Source organism: Sus scrofa, chromosome 5 (assembly GCF_054392235.1).
Source record: "Sus scrofa isolate SSC_HxYL_T2T_F1_AM1 chromosome 5, Sscrofa_HxYL_maternal_Yorkshire_Landrace_v2.0, whole genome shotgun sequence".
Lineage (NCBI taxonomy): Eukaryota > Metazoa > Chordata > Mammalia > Artiodactyla > Suidae > Sus > Sus scrofa.
In genome coordinates, this window is record NC_139387.1 from 99,178,200 (window position 1) to 99,198,177 (window position 19,978).

General features: G+C 39.5%; 1 protein-coding gene across 16 annotated transcripts in view; it reads right to left on the bottom strand.

Moving 5' to 3' along the window:
- Positions 1–19,978, bottom strand: part of LOC146403580 (uncharacterized) — a 688,950-nt gene that overhangs the window by 424,920 nt on the left and 244,052 nt on the right. Inside the window, exons 1-2 of one of the 16 annotated variants that reach the window (XR_014804439.1) lie at positions 11,890–11,973; positions 892–1,226 (exon numbers count right to left, since the gene is read on the bottom strand). The exons of 13 other annotated variants lie outside the window; for them this stretch is intronic. The gene's annotated coding sequence lies outside the window, so the exon portion shown is untranslated. Of the gene's footprint in view, positions 1–891; positions 1,227–11,889; positions 11,976–19,978 lie in introns of those variants that run through there. 2 more of the 16 variants (XR_014804425.1, XR_014804436.1) reach the window with 2 other exon arrangements.

Below are 19,978 nucleotides of genomic sequence, written 5' to 3' on the forward strand. Positions count from 1 at the left end.
ATTGGAGCTGTAGCCGCCAGCCTACGCCACAGCCACAGCAACTCAGGATCTGAGCTGCGTCTGCAACCTACACCACAGCTCACGGCAACACTAGATTCTTAACCCACTGAGCAAGGGCAGGGATTGAACCCACAACCTCATGGTTCCTAGTCAGATTCATTAACCACTGCACCACGGGAACTCCTCTTTGCATTTTATACAATGTAGACCTGCTCAGACGTGAGGAGCATCATAAGTAGCAACTTTAGCAAACATTTCCTGCAAACCAGGGTCTGCTTCAATGGACTATCTGTGTCAGAAAAGATTGTAAAGTACAGTCTTTCAATCAGACTCTCTTTATTACATGTATATAATCAGAGTATAAACATTGTCCATAAGATTATCTTTGAATTTCAATCACAACTGTAAGGATACGACTTTATAAAAAATTTTTAGTGTGATTGCTTTGGGACATGACTCAATAGGCAGTTTCAGAAGCCCAAACTGAACTTCTATATATTTCTCAATGAGTGTGATGCTAAAATCAGTGGGCTAACTGCCTGTGAACTGAACTCTCAAAACTGATGAAAGAGTGCTCCATTAATGAAGACACAGCAGAGGCAAGATGTATTTTCAGAGCTTTGAGCCATTAAAATTTCATTTCACTTTGCTCCTTCTTAAAATGTATATGAGATGCAGTATAGAGCATCTCACATCAGAGACAACAATGACTTTCCAGACTCTACTATCAAGCAAGAGTTTTATATGCTAGCTACACTGCTGTACAAATATGTTTCTTAAAAGTTAGGTGTTTCCAGCTCAGTGGTTAATGAGCCCAACTAGTAACCATGAGGTCGCAGGTTCGATTCCTGGCCTTGCTCAGTGGGTTAACGATCCGGCGTTGCCGTGAGCTGTGGTGTAAGTTGCAGACGTGGCTTGGATCCAGCAGTGCTGTGGCTGTGACGTAGGCCAGAAGCTGTAGCTCTGATCAATCCCTAGCCTGGGAACTTCCATATGCCACAGGTGCGGCCTTAAAAAAAGAAAAAGTGGAGTTCCCGTCGTGGCGCAGTGGTTAACGAATCCGACTAGGAACCATGAGGTTGCAGGTTCGATCCCTGCCCTTGCTCAGTGGGTTAACGACCCGGCGTTGCCGTGAGCTGTGGTGTAGGTTGCAGACGCGGCTCGGATCCCGCGTTGCTGTGGCTCTGGCGTAGGCCGGTGGCTACAGCTCTGATTCAACCCCTAGCCTGGGAACCTCCATATGCCGCGGGAGCGGCCCAAGAAATAGCAACAATAATAACAACAACAACAACAACAACAACAAAAAGACAAAAAAAAGACAAAAAAAAGACAAAAAAAAAAAAAAAAGAAAAAAGAAAAAGTTAAACTACTGAAGATACTTTGTAAGTTACACGCTCCAAGAATTTTTCCAAGATAGTTGTTGCTATTGTTACTGTTGTTATGGGGCTGGAAAATATTTTTTAAATGTAACAGTTTGTGGAAATAAACTTTCTAAAAAACAAGTTAATTAAAGTATTAGTGAATATTGAAGAAATTTTGATAAGCATTAGGAAAAAGTCACACATTGAGACCTTTATAGAAATTCTATTTCATCTTCATTCTTATCAATATTTAAACCCTCCCACCTTCCATTCTGTAAAAGTGTTTCCAGTCAGCCCCATGGTAACTACTGCCTTTGTCTCATAATTTGTGATGTCCATCTCAATTCTTTTGTCCTTTCTATGAAGATAAGCAGCTTCAATTATAACCTTGCTATTTATTTAGATAACCCATTCTGCGTGATTCATCTGAACTTATTCCTTTTCTCCCCTCTCCATTATGGATAAAAATCTCGCCTCTCCCCCAACTTTTTTTGAACCGCTTCCATTTGTCACTTTTATCTATTCTGCAGGTAAATCAGTTGTTCTATTTTGCAATGCCCTTATTTTGTCTTTATCACCAAATTGGAGGGTCTAGTGAAATCAACTTTCTTTTGCTTCTTATTGCCATTTTTAAGGACATTTAAAGTGCCATATTAAATATATAGATACACGTTCATCACATTTTTCCTATGTTTTTTTTTTTTAGAATCACTATTGGCACTACCTCCCCACTTGTATGTTTCTTCCTCATCCTGTTCATTGCATCAATTTTATCCATTTTAATTCCCAAGTTCCTTAAGACAAGATTAACCCCCACAGAACTGTTTTGTCATGGCTCACTATCTTGGAAATAAACCATTAAAAGATATATCATCTCTTGAAATCTTCACCTCAGTACCTTGTCTCTTCAACCACATACTATTTACAATTTAATACTCCCATTCAGCAACACTATCAACAAAAATATAATTAAAACATTTAGAATCACAGCATAACAGAGGTTTCTGTAGCAGTAATCACTTTCCTCTTCTAAACTTCTTCTCAACTACTTCAGACTAATACAATCAATGCCTTGACCCTCATGAAACTTTTCCAGTTATCTATGTCAATCCCAAACAAGAATTCCTTTCTAGAAACCACTGACTAAGCTCCCCAATATGCCCAATGAGGAATCCTTAGGGAAGATTCAAAATCATGAAGAATTAAACAATTGCAGATTCTTGCTTTCCATTTTCAACTTGCCTTTGCCACTGCCTGGAGCTCTTTCTAGTCACATCTTAGAAATCCTCCCCCACCCCGTGAATTTTCCACATTTGCCATTCTTGGCCTTCTTAAGTGTTACCGGAAGTCTTCAAGGTCATGATGTCCTTCAGTCCTTATAGCTGACATTTACTTTATAGAGTTAACACTATTTGGCAAAAAAAATCAGCACCAGGGGGCTTGAGATGTTCCTGCATGAAACTGAAGGAAGCCAGGACTAGAAAACAATTATACCAGAAGATCCTCATACATGATCAGAGGGTGTACAAAAAAGGTCATGACTGGAGTACAATTCATAAAAGCAAAGCGCCTGAGACGTTCCCACCTGGGGACTAAGAGGATAGAGTATTCCAGGCTATCAGCACAAGGAAGGAGGTACAGCACGGTAAAGAGATCTTCCTTCAGAGACTTGGTGAGAATCTGAAAAGCCACCGTTTAGGATCTAAAATACAGGCTGGGAGGATGGAATAGGGACCAAGGAAAAGAACCTTCAGGCAGGATTCAGCTCCAAAGAAAGCAGGAGCCCTATAAAGTACAGCCTGAGCAGTGGATGTAAGAGCCAGAAGCAAGAATGATCTTGATGCCAAAGAATGTCATTATAGTTTGGGAGCCTAGAGTTAAATAAGTCTCAGGAGGTAGGAAGTGAACTGGATCTGCTAAGAGTAGAAATTATCCTATGGTAGGAAGGAACAGAAATGATGATAAGAATAAAGAAGTGAAGAGAATGAAGCCAAGCAACATCTTGACATGGATGCTTTATCCCCCCTCCCTCATGCCTTTGCATCAACATACATTTATATCATTTAAATTTTTTTTTCAGATTCACAAGAGAAAATTTTTCCAAAGATAACTATTTAAAGTATTTAGGTTTTTTTTTTTTTTTGGTTTTTTGTTTTTGTTTTTTTGTTTTTGTTTTTTTTTTTTTTTAGCTGGGGCATTTAATCTTGAAGAGTCCATGGAGGATTTCTTGAAATAGTTTAATTTTCTGCACTTAAGAATTGTGACTTCCACCAGCACAGACTCATGATTTTAGTTATCCATGCATGGTTAAGGGCCATATTAACAAAAGGAAGACAACAAGGAACTTATTATGATATTAACATTGTATTGACGTAGGATGAATGCATGACACTCTCAATTTAGATTCATTGAATAGTTCTTATCCTGTGAACAGCTGTGGTTTCATATGAGTTCCTCTTTTTATTTGTTTTATTTTGAATACATTATACTGTTTACTTGGATTAAAATATGGAAGTTGCTCTGCATGCAAAACTCGAGAGGTTTATCAGAAGGTAATTAATAGCAAAAAAGCATCAAAATTATAGGATATTCCTATGTCTAACAACTGAGCACCCCAACAGCCAATACTTGCAAAACTCACATTCTATTAAGAGAAAAAAAAGGTAACCATGGATTATAAATCAGCATCTTATTGCTCCTTTCTAGAACTTTGTTCTTACAGTGCTCTTTCTAGCAGTTTCATTGACTTGCCTTCAATTTTCTCTATTATCTGCCCTTCTAAATATTAAATAAATTTTTTTTATTTAATTATGTTTTTATTTCAACCCCCTAAAGGAGCTTCTCTTTATTTTAACTCCTTAGGGAGCTGCTCTTTCCTGGCAGGTTTTTTTTTTTTTTGGTCTTTTTAGGGTCGCACCCATGGCATATGGAGGTTCTTAGGCTAGGGGTCGAATCAGAGCTGCAGCTGCAGGCCTACAACACAGCCACAGCAACACTGGGATCTGGATCCAAGTGCATCTGCAAGCTCAAGGCAATGCCAGCTTGTTAACCCACTGAGTGAGGCCAGGGATTGAACCCATATCCTCATGGATACTCTGTCAGGTTCTCAACCCGCTGAGCCACACTGGGAATTCCCTCCTGGCAACTTCTAAGTCAAGGTGTATTTCTATCACTGTATCACTGTCAGAATGATCTTGAAGAAATCATACTAAGTCATTTTGGACCTCTCTAATATAAAAATGCCAGGCTAGTGATTCTTAAACATTGTCTTATAACAAAGTTTTATGATTCTAAAAATACGTTTTTAAAGAGCTGCAATTTTAGAGAATTTTTAGAACTAAAAACTATAAAAGTGGTAACTTGGTTAAACTCCCTATTTTACAAAGAAGAGATTAATTATTGTTTAGGATATAATATATCTTTAATAATACAGTTTTTTTGTTTTGTTATTTGTTTTTGTTTTTCATCTTTTTCTAGGGCCGCACCCATAGCATATGGAGGTTCCCAGGCTAGGGGTCTAATCGGAGATGTTGCTGCCGACCTACACCACAGCCACAGCAATGTGGGGATTCGAGCCACGTCTGCAGCCTAAACCATAGTCAAGGTCACACTGGATCCCTAACCCACTGAGCAAGGCCAGGGATTGAACCCACAACCTCATGGTTCCTAGTTGGATTCGCTAACCACTGAGCCATGACAGGAACTCCAATAATACAGTTTTTCTTCATTGATTTATACTTTCATAACATCACTACATACTAGAGGAAGGACTAACAGGAATCGGTAGCTGTTATTTTTAAGAAAATGAAGTATAGCTAAGTATATATAGTACAATACCACTGTACCAATATTGTACTCTTTTTCAAGATATCTGGGATTTAATTGCAATTATTGCACTAAAGTTCCAGTTTGAGAAATGTGGTGAATATCTTTTGTAATTATTAAATAAGATGGAGTCTGATATAAGCTATATTGACCTATTTATTCGCTTCACTGGGTAGAACAGGAGACCAAAGAATGTTATAAAAATATCCAATACACATACAGTACTTACTGTGTGTCAGACACTGTCATAAGCACTTTATATTTATTAACTTGCTCAGTCCTCAAAATGATCCTACAAGACGGTTGTTTTTTGAGATGAATAATCTGAGGTTCAAAGAGGTCAAGGAACTTTCCCAATGTATGTGGAAAATTTGAAAACAGCTCTGTGTCCCCTAATTTTTGCTTCCAAGGATGCACCCTTCTTATAAGGGTCCTCTAGTTCTATCTCCCAGCTTTGCTTGTCTCTTCTTGGCTTAACATGATGTCCACTTCCAAGACGGCCACTGGTGATCCTGATGGAAAGATATAAACTACTTCAAGGTGAAAAGCTCCAAGAGGGAATTCAATCAGTTTAGCCCAATTGCCATAGCCAAGAAAAATGTGGCATTGTGATTGGCTAGGTTTCAGTCACATGACAATCCTTTGGGCTCAGCCTAATAGGTTCTATGAAACCATTTCAACATGGATATTAGGGTCTGCCTATCATTTTATTATTTATTTATTTGTCTTTTTTTTTTTTTTTTAGGGCCACACCCTGGGAACCAGCACACATGGAGGTTCCCAGGTTAGGGGTTGAATTGGAGTGTAGCCACCAGCCTATATCACAGCCATAGCAACGGGGGATCTGAGCCTCTTCTTCAACCTACACCACAGCTCATGGCAACGCTGGATCCTTAACCCACTGAGTGAGGCCAGGGACCAAACCTGCATCCTAATGAATACTAGTCAAATTCATTTCCACTGAGACACAATGGGAACCCTCCCCTCTCATTTTAAATACAGCAATATTTAAAGTACAATATGGTATTTGTCTTCCTCTTTCTGACTTACTTCACTCAGGATGAGAGTCTCTAGCTCCATCCATGTTGCTTCAAATAGCATTATGTTCTTTTTATGGCAGAGTAGTATTCCACTGTGAATATATACTACATCTTCCTAACCCAATCATCTATCAGCAGACATTTGGGTTGATTCCATGTCTTGGCTATTGCGATTAGTGCTGCAATGAACATGCGGGTGCATGTGTCTTTTTTAAGGAGAGTTTTGTCCGGATATATGCCCAAGAGTGGGATTGCTGTGTCATATGGTAGTTCTATGTAGAGTTTTCTAAGGTACCGCCATACTGTTCTCCACAGTGGTGGTACGAGCTTACATTCCCACCAACAGTGCAACAAGGTTCCCTTTTCTCCACACCCCCTCCAGCATTTGTTATTTGTGGACTTATTAATGATGGCCATTCTGACTGGTATGATATGGTATCACTTATATCTGGAATATAACATATGGCACAAAGGAATCTTTTCACAGAAAAGAAAATCATGGACTTGGAGAATAGTCTTGTGGTTGCTAAGGGGGAAGGGGAGGGAGTGAGAGGGACTAGGAGCTTGGGGTAAACAGATGCAGAATGTTGCCTTGGGGATGGATTAGCAATGAGATCCTGCTGTGTAGCACTGGGAACTCGCGTCTAGTCACTTATGATGGAACATGTAATATGAGAAAAAAAGCATGTATACATGTATGTGTAACTGGGACACCATGCTGTACTGTAGGAAAAAATATATATAAATAAAAGATAAAAAATAATAAGGTAGAATATGATTGGGTTAAATGAGAATTGAGCACTCAGAGGAATAAACTCACCTCAGTTCACTGGGATTTTTTTTTTCCTGGTGAATGTAAACCAAATGCAAATTTTGAGAGCCAAAGAGAAACCCAATCATGTTCCCTGGGTTCTCAGTTAACTGAGCTGACACAAGATCTTTTGGTCTGGTTCCAAGTTTCCAAAACTTTCATGGCCTTCCAGAAAAATCTTTTTATAGTGTATGTGCCTTTGAAAGATATTGAACAAGAAAGAGATGGGAAGGAAAGATTTTTGGTATGCTCTATGAGTATTATTCATTTTTTGGTGCTTTGAAAAAAAATTAGTATAGAGTTGCATTTCCCCCAGTTATTCTAGATATCAAAGTAACTTTTCTTTGAGTGGAAAATGACAAAATGAGCCACAGGATGCATATATATATATATATATATATATATTTTTTTTTTTTCTTCTTCTTTTTAGGCCCACAGTGATGGCATATGGAATTTCCCAGGCTAGGAACAACAGCTGCTGGCCTACATCACAGCTACAGCAATGCCAGATCCAAGCCATGTCTGCGACTTATACCACAGCCCACAGCAATGCCGGATCCTTAACCCACTGAGCGAGGCCAGGGATTGAACCCACATCCTCATGAATCCTAGTTGGGTTCATTAACTGCTGAGCCACGAAGGGAACTCACTATAATTATTTATATATGATATAGCTTATTAAATTATGTTTACTCAAGAATACTGTGCCTGTTAGATGACATAATGCATGTAAAGAAATAGAACATTAAAATATTAGTATAGGTTTTTTCCCTTCCTTATAAGGTTAGCAATGAGAAGACAAGGAATAAATCATCAGCATTCCTTTTTTTTTTTTTTTCCATTTTCTAACTTGATGTGTGTCACCTTCACATTCTTGGTCCTAACGTTTTCAAAAATACTAAGTCCAACATGATGCAAAGGGTGGTTGCAAAATATGGTTTCCAGATCAGTATCACCAGCATTACTTAGGCACTTACAAATTCAAATACTGGGGCCAGTCCCAGAGGGCTGAATCAGAAACGCAGGGGAGTGAAGTCCCAGCAATCTCTATTTGAACAAGCCTTCTAGGTAATGCTGATATACACAGACACTGAGAACCATGGCCTTAGGAGCTCTCACTCTCTTTTGTAGGGCCTCCTTACCTGGCCTAATGGGTAAGGGATTGCATTCTTTACTAATTACTATTAAACAGAAATTTATGCCAGGGATTTAACCTAATCCATCCCATATTATTCTCTTCCCAGACACAGAATGTAAGCCCAGCTCTTCAACACAAAATTGGGAAATTATTTCCTTGTCTAGCTTTTTTGTGCCTGTCAACAACACTCTAATTTGATTTTCAATACTGTGTTCCCTGTGTCTGGTTTACAGTATAAGACATCAACCCTTTTGGGAAATGTTATGGTCTACTTTGGTGGCTGATCCATAAATTCAATAGGATTCTTGTTATCCACAAATTCAATGGGATTTGGTTTGATTTCTCGTTGGCTAAAGCTCCCAGAGCCTCTCTTTGTGCTGCCCATTCAAACAGTGGAACAGGTTATTGAGAGTCCTTTTTAGGGGCTAGTCTGTAAAATGCATCCTTTTTCTACAATATGTCTCCAGCATACTTGATTGACTCTCATGGGCTAGACATCTCCTAGTAGATGATCGAAGATAATACAAAGAAGTTATTTCTGTAACAACCAGGTAGATCACCCATAATAACTAGCTTACACTCTTCTGTTGACATAGTGCACGCAGCTTAGTATCAGTATACCACAAAGATCCATGGAAAACAGGTAGGTCTTCTTGGGTTAGGTAGGGTTGGCTTGGTTACAACAGCTAAAATTATACAACACTCTAAATTTGCTCTCCAGTTTTAAGAATGAATTCATACGTACTCACCTAAGTAGCTTAACAGCTTTATAATTTGCAGATGAGCTGTTCAGCAATGCATCCCTTTCTGGTATAAATGACAAGCATGTGCCTGATATTTGCACTGGGTTTATATAATGAAGTTTACCTACATCCACTTGCAAATAATATTTAGTTGAGTCACTTCAAGAGAAATATTTGTTTTAAGTATAACACAGGAATCCCTTTTCCAATGTCTTATTGGGGATGCCGTAGTATTTTTTATTGCATTCTTCAAATAATTGTGCAGAAGTTCAACATTCTGCTTAGGGTCTAGAAGTCCCTGTTGCTGTTACAGTTCATGAAACAAACTTTTGAGCACTTACGTCCCAGGCATTAATGTCACAGCTGAAGGGATATTGTGGGGAAGCATTCCATGGGAAAGCTCGGAGACGACATGGGTTTGACATTATACCAAACACATGCTTGGGTGCTGGGGGTGCAAAGCCTGAAAACGCTGAAAATGGATTGACTGCTGCCCAGATGATCCCTTTCAGGTGAGGCTATGCAGGCAGTCCTCGAATGAAGACTTTGCTCCCACACAAGTCCTGTCATTCAGACAATTCTTCCTTCACTGACTAGTACCTTCCAGGTCTCATATTCATTTATGTTTGCTCTCCAAGACTGGGCCTCCTGGCCTTCAGACTTTCCTCCTTGGTTTTCTTTTCTTCTCAGGCTGCTTTGATACCTGATACATACTCCCTTTTTACTCCTCCATACAAAACCAAACCAAACCAAAACAACCAACCAAACAAACAAACAAACAAAAACACCTGTCTTCTCTCCCTTTCTCTCACACTGATCTTTTTGGACAATAAGGTGGATCCTGCTTATCCATTCAAGCTTACCCCCAATTATTACTAGCAGTGTAACGACTTCCTTCACTCCCACTAGAGGGCAGCGAAAGCTCAATCTTCCTAAAGACAATTGCTTGGTATCCCTTGGAGAGTCTCAGAGCTTCTGGGTGGCTTAATCAGATGGCTTCTTCTAAAAAGGGTTCCAGAAAAGGCAAGAAGGGTGTTCAGGAGTACAGAACAAATTCAGTATAAACTCTCCTGTTTGGAGAAATACTTTATTCCTAAGATCTAGCCAATGGGCTTCTCTACCTACCATGCCCAGTGATGAACAAAGGAAGTCATGGATGGCCCGAATGTACTACCGAAGGGTTCTCAGTGCGTTACATGAAAACATCAGCCAGTGTGCTACATGGATACTGGCTGGAGCACCTGCCTTGACCACACTCACTTCTAAACAAAACTACCTCTATGACAACACTGGCCCCCGGAGCAGCCATGTATGTAACAAATGGTCCTTGATTATGGGCTGGCCAGGCAACAATAACCTCTGTGACCTGACTTGAAAAGATGACTCAGGTCTGTCCAATTCATGCTTCTATAAACTTAAATTTGGAAAGAGAAACACATGACGTGTTTTCCACTGAGCAGTGGGAATTTAAGGTAAAAAGCTATGATATAGAGAAAAGGCTGAAAAAATTGATAGGCAAACTAATGTTCTGAGGGAGCATAAAATAATGAGAAAGCTGATGTGCTATCAAGAAGCAGATATAACCCAAAGGAGGAGAAAATAGTTGATCTCAATATTGAGCTTTTTATGGCTTTCCACTCTCAGTATATGCATATTTTTACATCACAGGATATGTACGCTCAAGCCATTTTGATTTTAAAAATTCAACTTCTTTTTGATATATTTTTAAATAGTCATTGATCTTTTTGGGGTTATTCTCGACCAGGTCTTCTTGTTCCTAACACTATCCTGAGCCTCATCACTTTCCTCATGTTGCTAAAGGCCTTCCCTCAAGAGTTAGAGTCAAAGCCTTTTGAACCTGCTGTCTTACTGCAGCTAACAGCGCCACCTTCGCAGCCCTCTGCTGAAGATCCTTGTTAAATGGCAGAAGTCTGAAACACTCTTCACCACAGAGATGGAGTATGTGCTTGACCTATCCCAAGATGACTTCCTTAACTGCAGACTCCCCAGCTGGGAATCTCTTCGTTCCTTTCTCTGCTTCTGGCTCCTGGCATGATCTCCTCTTCAAGACTGTTTGAGGAGTTTGTAAGCAATCTAACCTTATCTCCTCAGATCAAAAAATGAACTAAGAATTACAAACTTTCATTTCACTCCACTTCTTTCCATAGACTCTGCATCCAAACTCTTTCAAGCTGTTGGCCAAATTCAGTCGCTGCGTGGTCGAGGTTGTCCTTTATTTGCTGGTCATTGGCTGGGGATTGCGCCAGCTCTGAAAGCCACTCTCTGTTCTTGCATGTTCTTGTAGGAGCCTTGCATACAGGCTCAGAGCCAGCACAGAGTCCTCATCCCATGTAGAATCTCTTGGACATACCCTTTTTCTGCATCTCCCTTTCTTCCTCTCTGGGCACATCTGACTCCACCTGAGAACGTTCTCTGCTTGAAAGGGTTCATTCAATTAAATGGGGACCACCCAGATAATCCAAGACAACCTCCCAATTTTAAAGTCCAGGTCTGGAACCTTAATTACACTGGAAAAGTCCCCTTTGCCACCCAACATATCATATTCACAGATTCTAGGAATTAGGGTTTGGACATCTTTAGGAATCCATTCTACCTTTCATGCTTGTCCAGTTCCTATATATTAACCAGCTTTCAGACTTAATCCTACGGACTGAGGAAGAAGCAGGTTTCCCAGGAGGAAAGATCGTGCATGACTTTGACAAATGAACATGGTAATGATTTTCCCCCATTCATTCCCTGGTAATTACACTGCACTTATATACCTGGAGATCTATTGAACCTACCAGTCATGGTCCTCCTGTTTGAGTGTGAGCATAGGAACCAGGTAATAAATGGGGTTCTGGCCAAGATCAAGCCCACAAGGGATCCACTGAGTTTATAGACACAGATGGTGGTTATTTTATCACTGACTGAATTGGAATAGGTGTACTTGATAATTGGGATAACTCACATCAGGTCCTGGTGCTGTGAGGGAAGAGCTTTCACAGTAGGGGAAGGCCAAGAAGAACTCTCTGAAATGTTCCATTCCAAGACACTAAACACAAATAATATATTTTCAGCAGATGGTGGCTATAGAGTTCATAAAACATTTGATAAACCAGAACAGGTTCCCACATATCATTATATGAGACCAAGATGACACACTTTGCATCAAAGAAGAAGCAGGGACAGGTCTACGACTATGGGATCTATTAGTCGTATTACATACCAAACCACTCTGAAACTGCAGCCTGATAGAGCATCTGGAAAGTCTGTGAAAAGTGTAACTGAAGCTCCAGCTTCTTTAGGTGTAAAGCCCATGGGATGGCCTAATAATCACCCTGTATCCTAGGTCTCTCTAGTGACTTCTCTCAGACAAATCATGGATACTAGCTACCCAACCAACATTTGTGGAGATGCACATAAAGAAAAGTTCTTCATAATCAGATGTTAATATACTCTGCATGGGCAGGATGCTCAACTCCTCAAGATGCAGTCCTTCCAGAAGATCAGATTAAACACTGAGGGGTAGTCTACTCAGCTATCTAGAGCCAGTCATCTACTAGCTTCACAATGTATTTTCAGTCCAACCACTTCTTCTTCTTTTTTTTTTTTTCTTTTTAGGACTGCATGGCAGCATATGGAGGCTCCAAGGCTAGGGGTTGAATCAGAGCTATAGCCACAGCCACAGCAATGCCAAATCTGAGCCATACTGCGACCTACACCACAGCTCATGGCAACCCCAGATCCTTAACCTACTGAGTGAGACCAGGGATTGAAACTGTGCCCTCATGGATGCCAGTCGGATTTGTTTCTGCTGAGCCACGGTGGGAACTCCAATCCAACCACTTCTGATTGTCTTTATGATCATCCTTCTTCAGGCAGTTTTTTTTTTTTTTTAAATCCTGTACTTCTGCTCCGGTCGCCTATCTCATCTTCTGCACTTTTCCCCACAATCATTTCTCTGTAGACAGAGTGATCCCTTTCAAAATGTAAATTGGATCACACCACTCTTCTCTTCAAAATCATTCAATGCCTTCCTATCCGCCTTAGGATACAACCCCGCATCCTTACTAAGGCCTAGAGGACCCATCATGATCTGCTCCCTTTGCAAATTCTCTCACCTCATCTCCTTACATATCCTACTTGTCTTATTCTGTTCTAGCTACTTCGCCTTCCACGGTGTTTCTTGAGCATTACCAAACTCATTGCTGGTTCAGGGCTCTGGACTGGCTGTTCTCTGTATAGAAAGAGCTTTTTTCAGATCTTCACAGGGCTCCTTCCTTCAATTCACTCAAGTCTCTGCTTAAATGTCATTTCCGCAGAGACTCTTTCTCTGCCCACACAACCCAAACCTCTTCCCCTTTATTTTTCATTAAAGTGTAGTTTTGATTTACCACGTCGTGTCAATTTCTGCTGTATGGCACAGTGACCCAGTCATTCACACATATATATGAATATATATATATATACTTTTTTTTTCTTTTTGTCATATTATCGTCCATCATGTTTTATCTCAAGAGAGTGGATAAAGCTCCTGTCTCTTACACTACTTTGATTGTGTTTATAGAATTTCTAATCTGACATCATATATTTTGTTAGCTTGTGTGTTTTCCTTTTGTTCTACCCAGTTAGGTGGAGGATTTCTTGCCCTTTTTGGAGGTTTAAGTTCTTCTGCCAGCATTCAGTAGATGATCTGTGTGAAACCTTCCACATGTACATGTGTTTTTTTGGTGTGTTTGTGGGAGAGGGTGAGCGGGCCCTCTTATTCTTCTGCCATCTCGATCCTTCTCGCAGTCTGTGTGTTTCTGGTTTCTCCAACCAGAATATAAACTCCATGAGGGCATGGGTTTCATGTCATTTAATGGTCTAGTATTTTACAATGCCTAGAACAGTGACTGGTGACATTAGATGGGCTGAGTATTTCCAAATGAAGAAGCTACTCAGAAATGGGCTTGTGGTGCAACTCTGGTCTATGACATGTGAAAGAAAGTGTGCCAAGTGTCCTCTGATAAAGGCTTATCATTTCTAAGGTAAACCCACAGGAAGAGAAAAGAGTCTACCTTCTTCCTCTGTTAATAGTGAAAATGTGAGGCCTAAAATCGCAGCAGTCATTTTTGAATCAACCTGAGGAGGAAACTTATGCAAAGTTTGAAGGGTGTGGAGAGATGGAAAGAACGTGGGTCCTGGATGGTATCACTGAGCTGCCAACTCGTCTCAGTCTGAGGCAGCCCTGCGAGGGGGGTACAGCTGTGAGAGGGAGTAGATGTCTAACTGATTATGCCAGTGTTCTAAGGATATCATTTCATTCATGGTTTTAGTCCTCACAGCCAAGAACAATCTGGCTGATGCATGAAGCTTTTTAGCTCTTCTTACTACATAATTCCATACACCTGATTCTTAAGATACATCAAAACTCCAGATGTCCAGCTAACTGTTCATCTGTGCTTTTACTCAATCTCTTGCTTCTACACATGTAAAATTTTACTCTTTTCTCATGCTTCCTCTTATGTGGACCAACTCAGAAGTTTCACTCCCTGTCATGCCTCCCCAAAAATAGCTGCTGGGTTAGGATCACTTTTTCTGCTGTAGCCCCATAACTTATTACTTATCTTCTTCCCGGCTCCTATTAGCTCAAGCTTCATGCTACAGTGATTTCCCCCATTCTCACCTTCATTCATTCATGTAATCATTCATTTATTCATTCACCAATATTCACTGAACATTTACAGCCTTGATTTGCACATATATCAGTAGACAAAACACATAAAAATATCTGCTGTAATAGAGTTGATGGGGTGAGGGTGTCCATTCAATAAGCTAATTAATTAAAATATCGGGAGTAAGTTGTATGAAGAAAAATAAAGCACAGCAGGGGCAACAAGGAACACCAGGGTATGTGAGGGAGGATTGAAGCCTCAAAAGGGGTGGTTCAGGGAGGTAGTTCATCTCATTTAGAAGGTGACACATGTGCAAAGACTTGAATAAGGTGAAGCAGCAGGTCATCTACCTGGGCCAGAGTGCTCCAGGTACAGACCATAGGTCCTAGGGCAGGAGTGCCCTCATGAGCTGGAGGAACAGCCAAAACCTTCTATGCCCAGAGCAGAATGAGTGCAGTAGTGAAAAAAAGAACCCATCTTCAACACGTCACCCTGCCCCAAGGACCCAGCATAGTCATTTAACCACTGAACCTTCAATAAAGGATTGTTTAAAGGGCATTGTAGGGCATTCCCATTGTGGTGAAGTGGAAATGAATCTGACTAGGAACCATGATGTTGCAGGTTCAAGCCCTGGCCTCGGTCAGTGGGTTAAGGATCTGGTATTGCTGTGAGCTGTGGTGTGGGTTGCAGATGCAGCTTGGATCTGGCATTGCTGTGGTTGTGGCCTAGGCCGGCAGCTGTAGCTCCAATTTGACCCCTAGGCTGGCAACCTCCATATGCCTCGGGTGTGGCCCTAAAAAGCACAAAAAAAAAAAAAAAAAAAAAAAAAGGCATTGTGCTTTGTATCAAATAATTGTCTCTATTGGCTAGAGTTATAATTATGTCAATCATATAAATACCTAAGTAGTCCTATTTAACATTTTAGTAGTAGAATATATTATGAACCAGATTTGTTTTCTACCATTCAAGGAACTTTCCTAAGATAATTATGGGTCCCAGTGTTCAGATTTACATGCTTCAGTCTTAATTCCTCCCACCTCATTGTTAATTCCAGATCTCTGGTTCATTGACCTGAGGCTCACATAACATGATCACACCTAGAGGCAAAACAAGCCGCAGATGAAGTTGGATGGTCCAGAGAGTGCTCCATTTGCTGCTCTTTGGCCTCTTCCCTTGCCTATGTGACGCACGGCTGCTCATATTAAAGACCCTGTCCTGGCTACTCTAGGCCCATGGTGTTATCAGTCATCAGGTGTGCAACTGGTGCAAGACCATCTCAGCTTCTGCTGAGTCACCATACTACAGCCATGGTTCCTGCCACTCTGTGCCAACAGCATCCTTCCTGATGTTCAGCCAAGTACTGGGTAATCTGTTATTGCCTTAAAGAGCACTGTATCATTCCCATTCCCTATTGGGAGGCTTGAGGCAGACCTGCCCATCAGGAAACTTTTCCAGGACTACCCCTCTCCATCCAAGATAACCCAGGCCCTGCAATATCAATCTGCAGATATTGATAAAGATGATACGCATATATATATGTATACTTTTGTGCTTTCTAGCAACACTTACTGAGTACTTACTATGGGCCAGATGCTGTTCTAAGCACAGGGGACGCAGTGAGGAACAAGACAAAGGCCACTGTCTCATGGGGCTTCTCTTCTACTCAGAAAAAAAGACAATATACAAACAAATAATTTAAAACAGTGGCAGGAGAATGACTAATGCGAAGGAGTCTACTTTATGTGGTCAGACAAGTGCGCTAAGAAGGGAACACTTGAATTCAGACCCAAATGTTGAAAAGGATTCAGACATGTGGATGCTTCTGAGAAAAATGATTCCAAAAAGGGGACAATGTGAACCACACAGACAGTAGTCACAGATATCACTGCATTGAGGACGCTTCAATTATCAAATGCTTTCAAATTCTTTAGGGAAATATATAGGATCAAATTTAACTTTAGCTTTATCTTCCAGGAAAAACATATCCTCAGGTTATGCAAAATCTATCACAGGAAAATCTATCACTGTCGTTTTCCACGGTGGTTTTGTAGCAGACCCTATTTTGGATGTTTGGATGATCCAGTGCCTACCCTCCATGGCTTCCTTCCCGGAGACGACAATTTGACACGCCTCTGGCCAATAAAACGTCAAAGGGAGCAAATTGAATGGGGCTTCCTAGAAGCTTTTTGCTTTTCTGATGAAGTGGGTTTTTCCTCATTTGTTCTGCACTCTTTTAGACAGACACCTAAAGCCTCTAGTTGTTTGAGATGAGGTACAAGGAAAAAAGCCAAGAGAATCATGAAGATTCTTCTAATTGCTACGTTGAGGAACCATCACCAGTAACTGTCAACGTTCAGATTTCTATTAGGTGTAAACATATAAACCTTTCCTTAAAGTGCTATTTGAATATTCTGTTATCAGCAGCTGAAATATTGCTAATTGCTACACATATGTGCTGTGTGTCCACTTGGTCACTTTCTTGTGATTCCTATTCATTCCTTCTTGGTTATGCCCTCACTTTCATCAAATAATTCTTTTCTTCAGTGACAGGGAAATGAAGCTTAGGGGAAAATTTTTTAGCTTTATGCTTTTCATGCATACACAGAGTTCATGGTTAATATGATTTTTTATGAATGATTTAAAAACTGTCCTTGTTAAAATGTGTCTGTATGTTCATAATTTCTACAAAGAAAAAAAATCATGCATATTTTAGATATTTTTCCATAGGTGTAGTAGTGACTGACTCTAAAAACTGAAATATACAACTTTACCATCTTTCAAAATTTTACAGATTATAAAATTGGAACAGGGAAAAACCTTTCTTTGGAGTTTGTGAAATAATACTTTAGTTTGGATTTCTCATCTTTCTTACAAGAAGTTTGCTTTCACACAAACTGTTGTTCAAGAAAGATGACTGAGTCTAGGAAGAGAAGGAGGTGAGTCATTTTTTTCCATCTCTGCACAGAATAAATAAGTCACCCAATTTAGCATCTTGATTTGGTTTTCCCAAAGCATTGACTTTCTCAGATTTTTCTTATATTTATATTTGAAAAAATAAAACCAAATAATCAATTAGCAAATTAATTCATCTGTAACATTATTTAAAATAACGAGAAAATCTTATTTTTATCAATTTAATTTTTTAAATATTTCTTCTATATGGAGATTATTGTTAAGAAAGGTTACTAAATCCAAATATTTTGAATATGTTTCTATAGTTTATGTTTGTTAGATAAAGCAAGAGACCTAGGGATGAGAGAGTAATGCCTTGGTGATTCTGAAATGTGAAGTCCAGCCTCTGTTTTTTATAAAAAACACCTCAGATAAATAGTTTCACCCTTTGTTTAATTTGTTTTAAACACAGTCATTTCATTTGTCTTCTACCAGATGTACTCCTTCAATGATTTATTTATTTTGAACCTAGAAAAGTGTTACACTAGCCTGTGTAGAAGAAAATTTATCTATATATGTATTTATATATAATCATATTATATATATATATGGTATAGTCACTTATTTTACAGTCTAGCTGAGTGAATAAATAAAGTTGATAAAAGGCAGGCTACGTTATGTTTTATGAGTGGTACTATAACTATAGGAAATCACAGTTTCAAAATCAAAATAACTACAGGAAATCACAAACAGCTTCTTCAGTCACGTAACTGAGCAAGGTTCCACGAGGGGATATGTTTTGAGCTCTGACCTTGATGTTTTGGAAGGCAGTAAGAGCATAGATTCAGAACTAAGACTACTTCTATTAAATTTCAGCTCATCTGGAATGTATGCCTACTTATCTATAGACCTATTTTATAGAGCTGATGAAATATTTAAACAATATAATACATGGAAAGTCTTAAAACAGTGTCCTTCATGTTATATGAGCTTAAAAATCTACTTGTCATTTTAGCAGGTGGAGAGGCATGGTGAGAATCAAGGAAAAGCACAGGAACAGCTATCTTCAGGAAGACTCAGTTAAATTTGTTGTGCTGGTTTCCTAGGACTGCCACAACTTGCTACCACAAATGGGATGGCTTAAAACAAGAGACCTGTGTTCTCTCACAGTCCTAGAGGCCATTAAAGTCTGAAATCAAGGCATCAGCAGGGCCACACTCCCCGGGAGGCTTCAAGGAAGAACCCTTCCTTACTTCTTCCAGCCTCTGATGACTCCCAGGATTTCTTGGCTTAGGTAATTTCAATCTCTTCCTCCACCTTCACATAAACGTCTCCTCTATGTCTTCTCTCCTTCTCTTGAAAGGACACATGTAATTAAATTTAGGGCCAACGCTAATCTAGGATGACCTCATCTCAAGATCCTTAGCTTAATTACAATCTGCAAAGACTCCTTTTCCAAATTAGATCACATTTACAGATGCCAGATAGACATACTATTTAGGGGGCCACCATGTAAGATAATAACCTATTTAGAGGAATTTAGAAATACATACAGGGGGAGCTTTATAATAGAGTTAGAAAAATAAGAAGTGGCTCTTAATACCTGAGCACAAGGTTAACTGTGTATTTTACCGATATTGGTGAATGATTGAAAGTTTTGAGTCACAAGATGAGAGCTGTGATTTAGAAAGATTAATCTGCTGGAAGAGTCCAGAATTTGCTGAATAGGGAAGAAACGTGAGACAAAACAAAATAAAACAAAACAAACAGAAAAAACAAACCAGTTAGGAGATAGGTGTGAAAGCTCTAAGTAATGTTAAAACTTGGTCAAATGTCACACTGCTGAAAATCAAAAAATATTTTGAGGCAAAAATTCAAAGAACTTGCTGAAAAATTTGTTGTGAGTGATTAAGAACATGAGACAAGAGTTCCTCTAAGATTTTAAGCATTAGTTATTCAGAGAATACTAGTAGCATTTTTGAAAGTAGAATTAAGTCCACAGAGGGAGCTATTCTGAGGAGATGATGATGAAAATTTTGTGGGACATATCGAATTTGTGTTGGGAATTGAGGACCACCCCCTAAGAAAAAGGACTTGAGATACAGATTTGAGAGTCATTTTTATAATTATGATACGTAAGAAAAATGAAACTGGATAATGTTCCTTAGAGCATTTATTGGCAAAGGCTTTGAGAGACTCTTTGGAGATTATCCTTAAAATGCCATATAGGGTAATGTTGTTATTTGGGAACCTGGCTAACAAAAGAGGGAAACTATAATTTAACTTTAATTCAACCATTCTGCCCAAACTGATCCATATATGGCAAAATAAATTTAACAGCTAGCCTCCCTTTCCACATTTATTAGGCAAATGGCTTAACTTCAATTGGCTTTGTTTCTAAGCTATAATTACTTCAGTGACTATGGTATCTGGTCATTTCAGCATAAGCAGTCTGTCAACATTTTGGGTCATTTCAATCTATCATCTGAAAAAGATCAAGCCGGACTT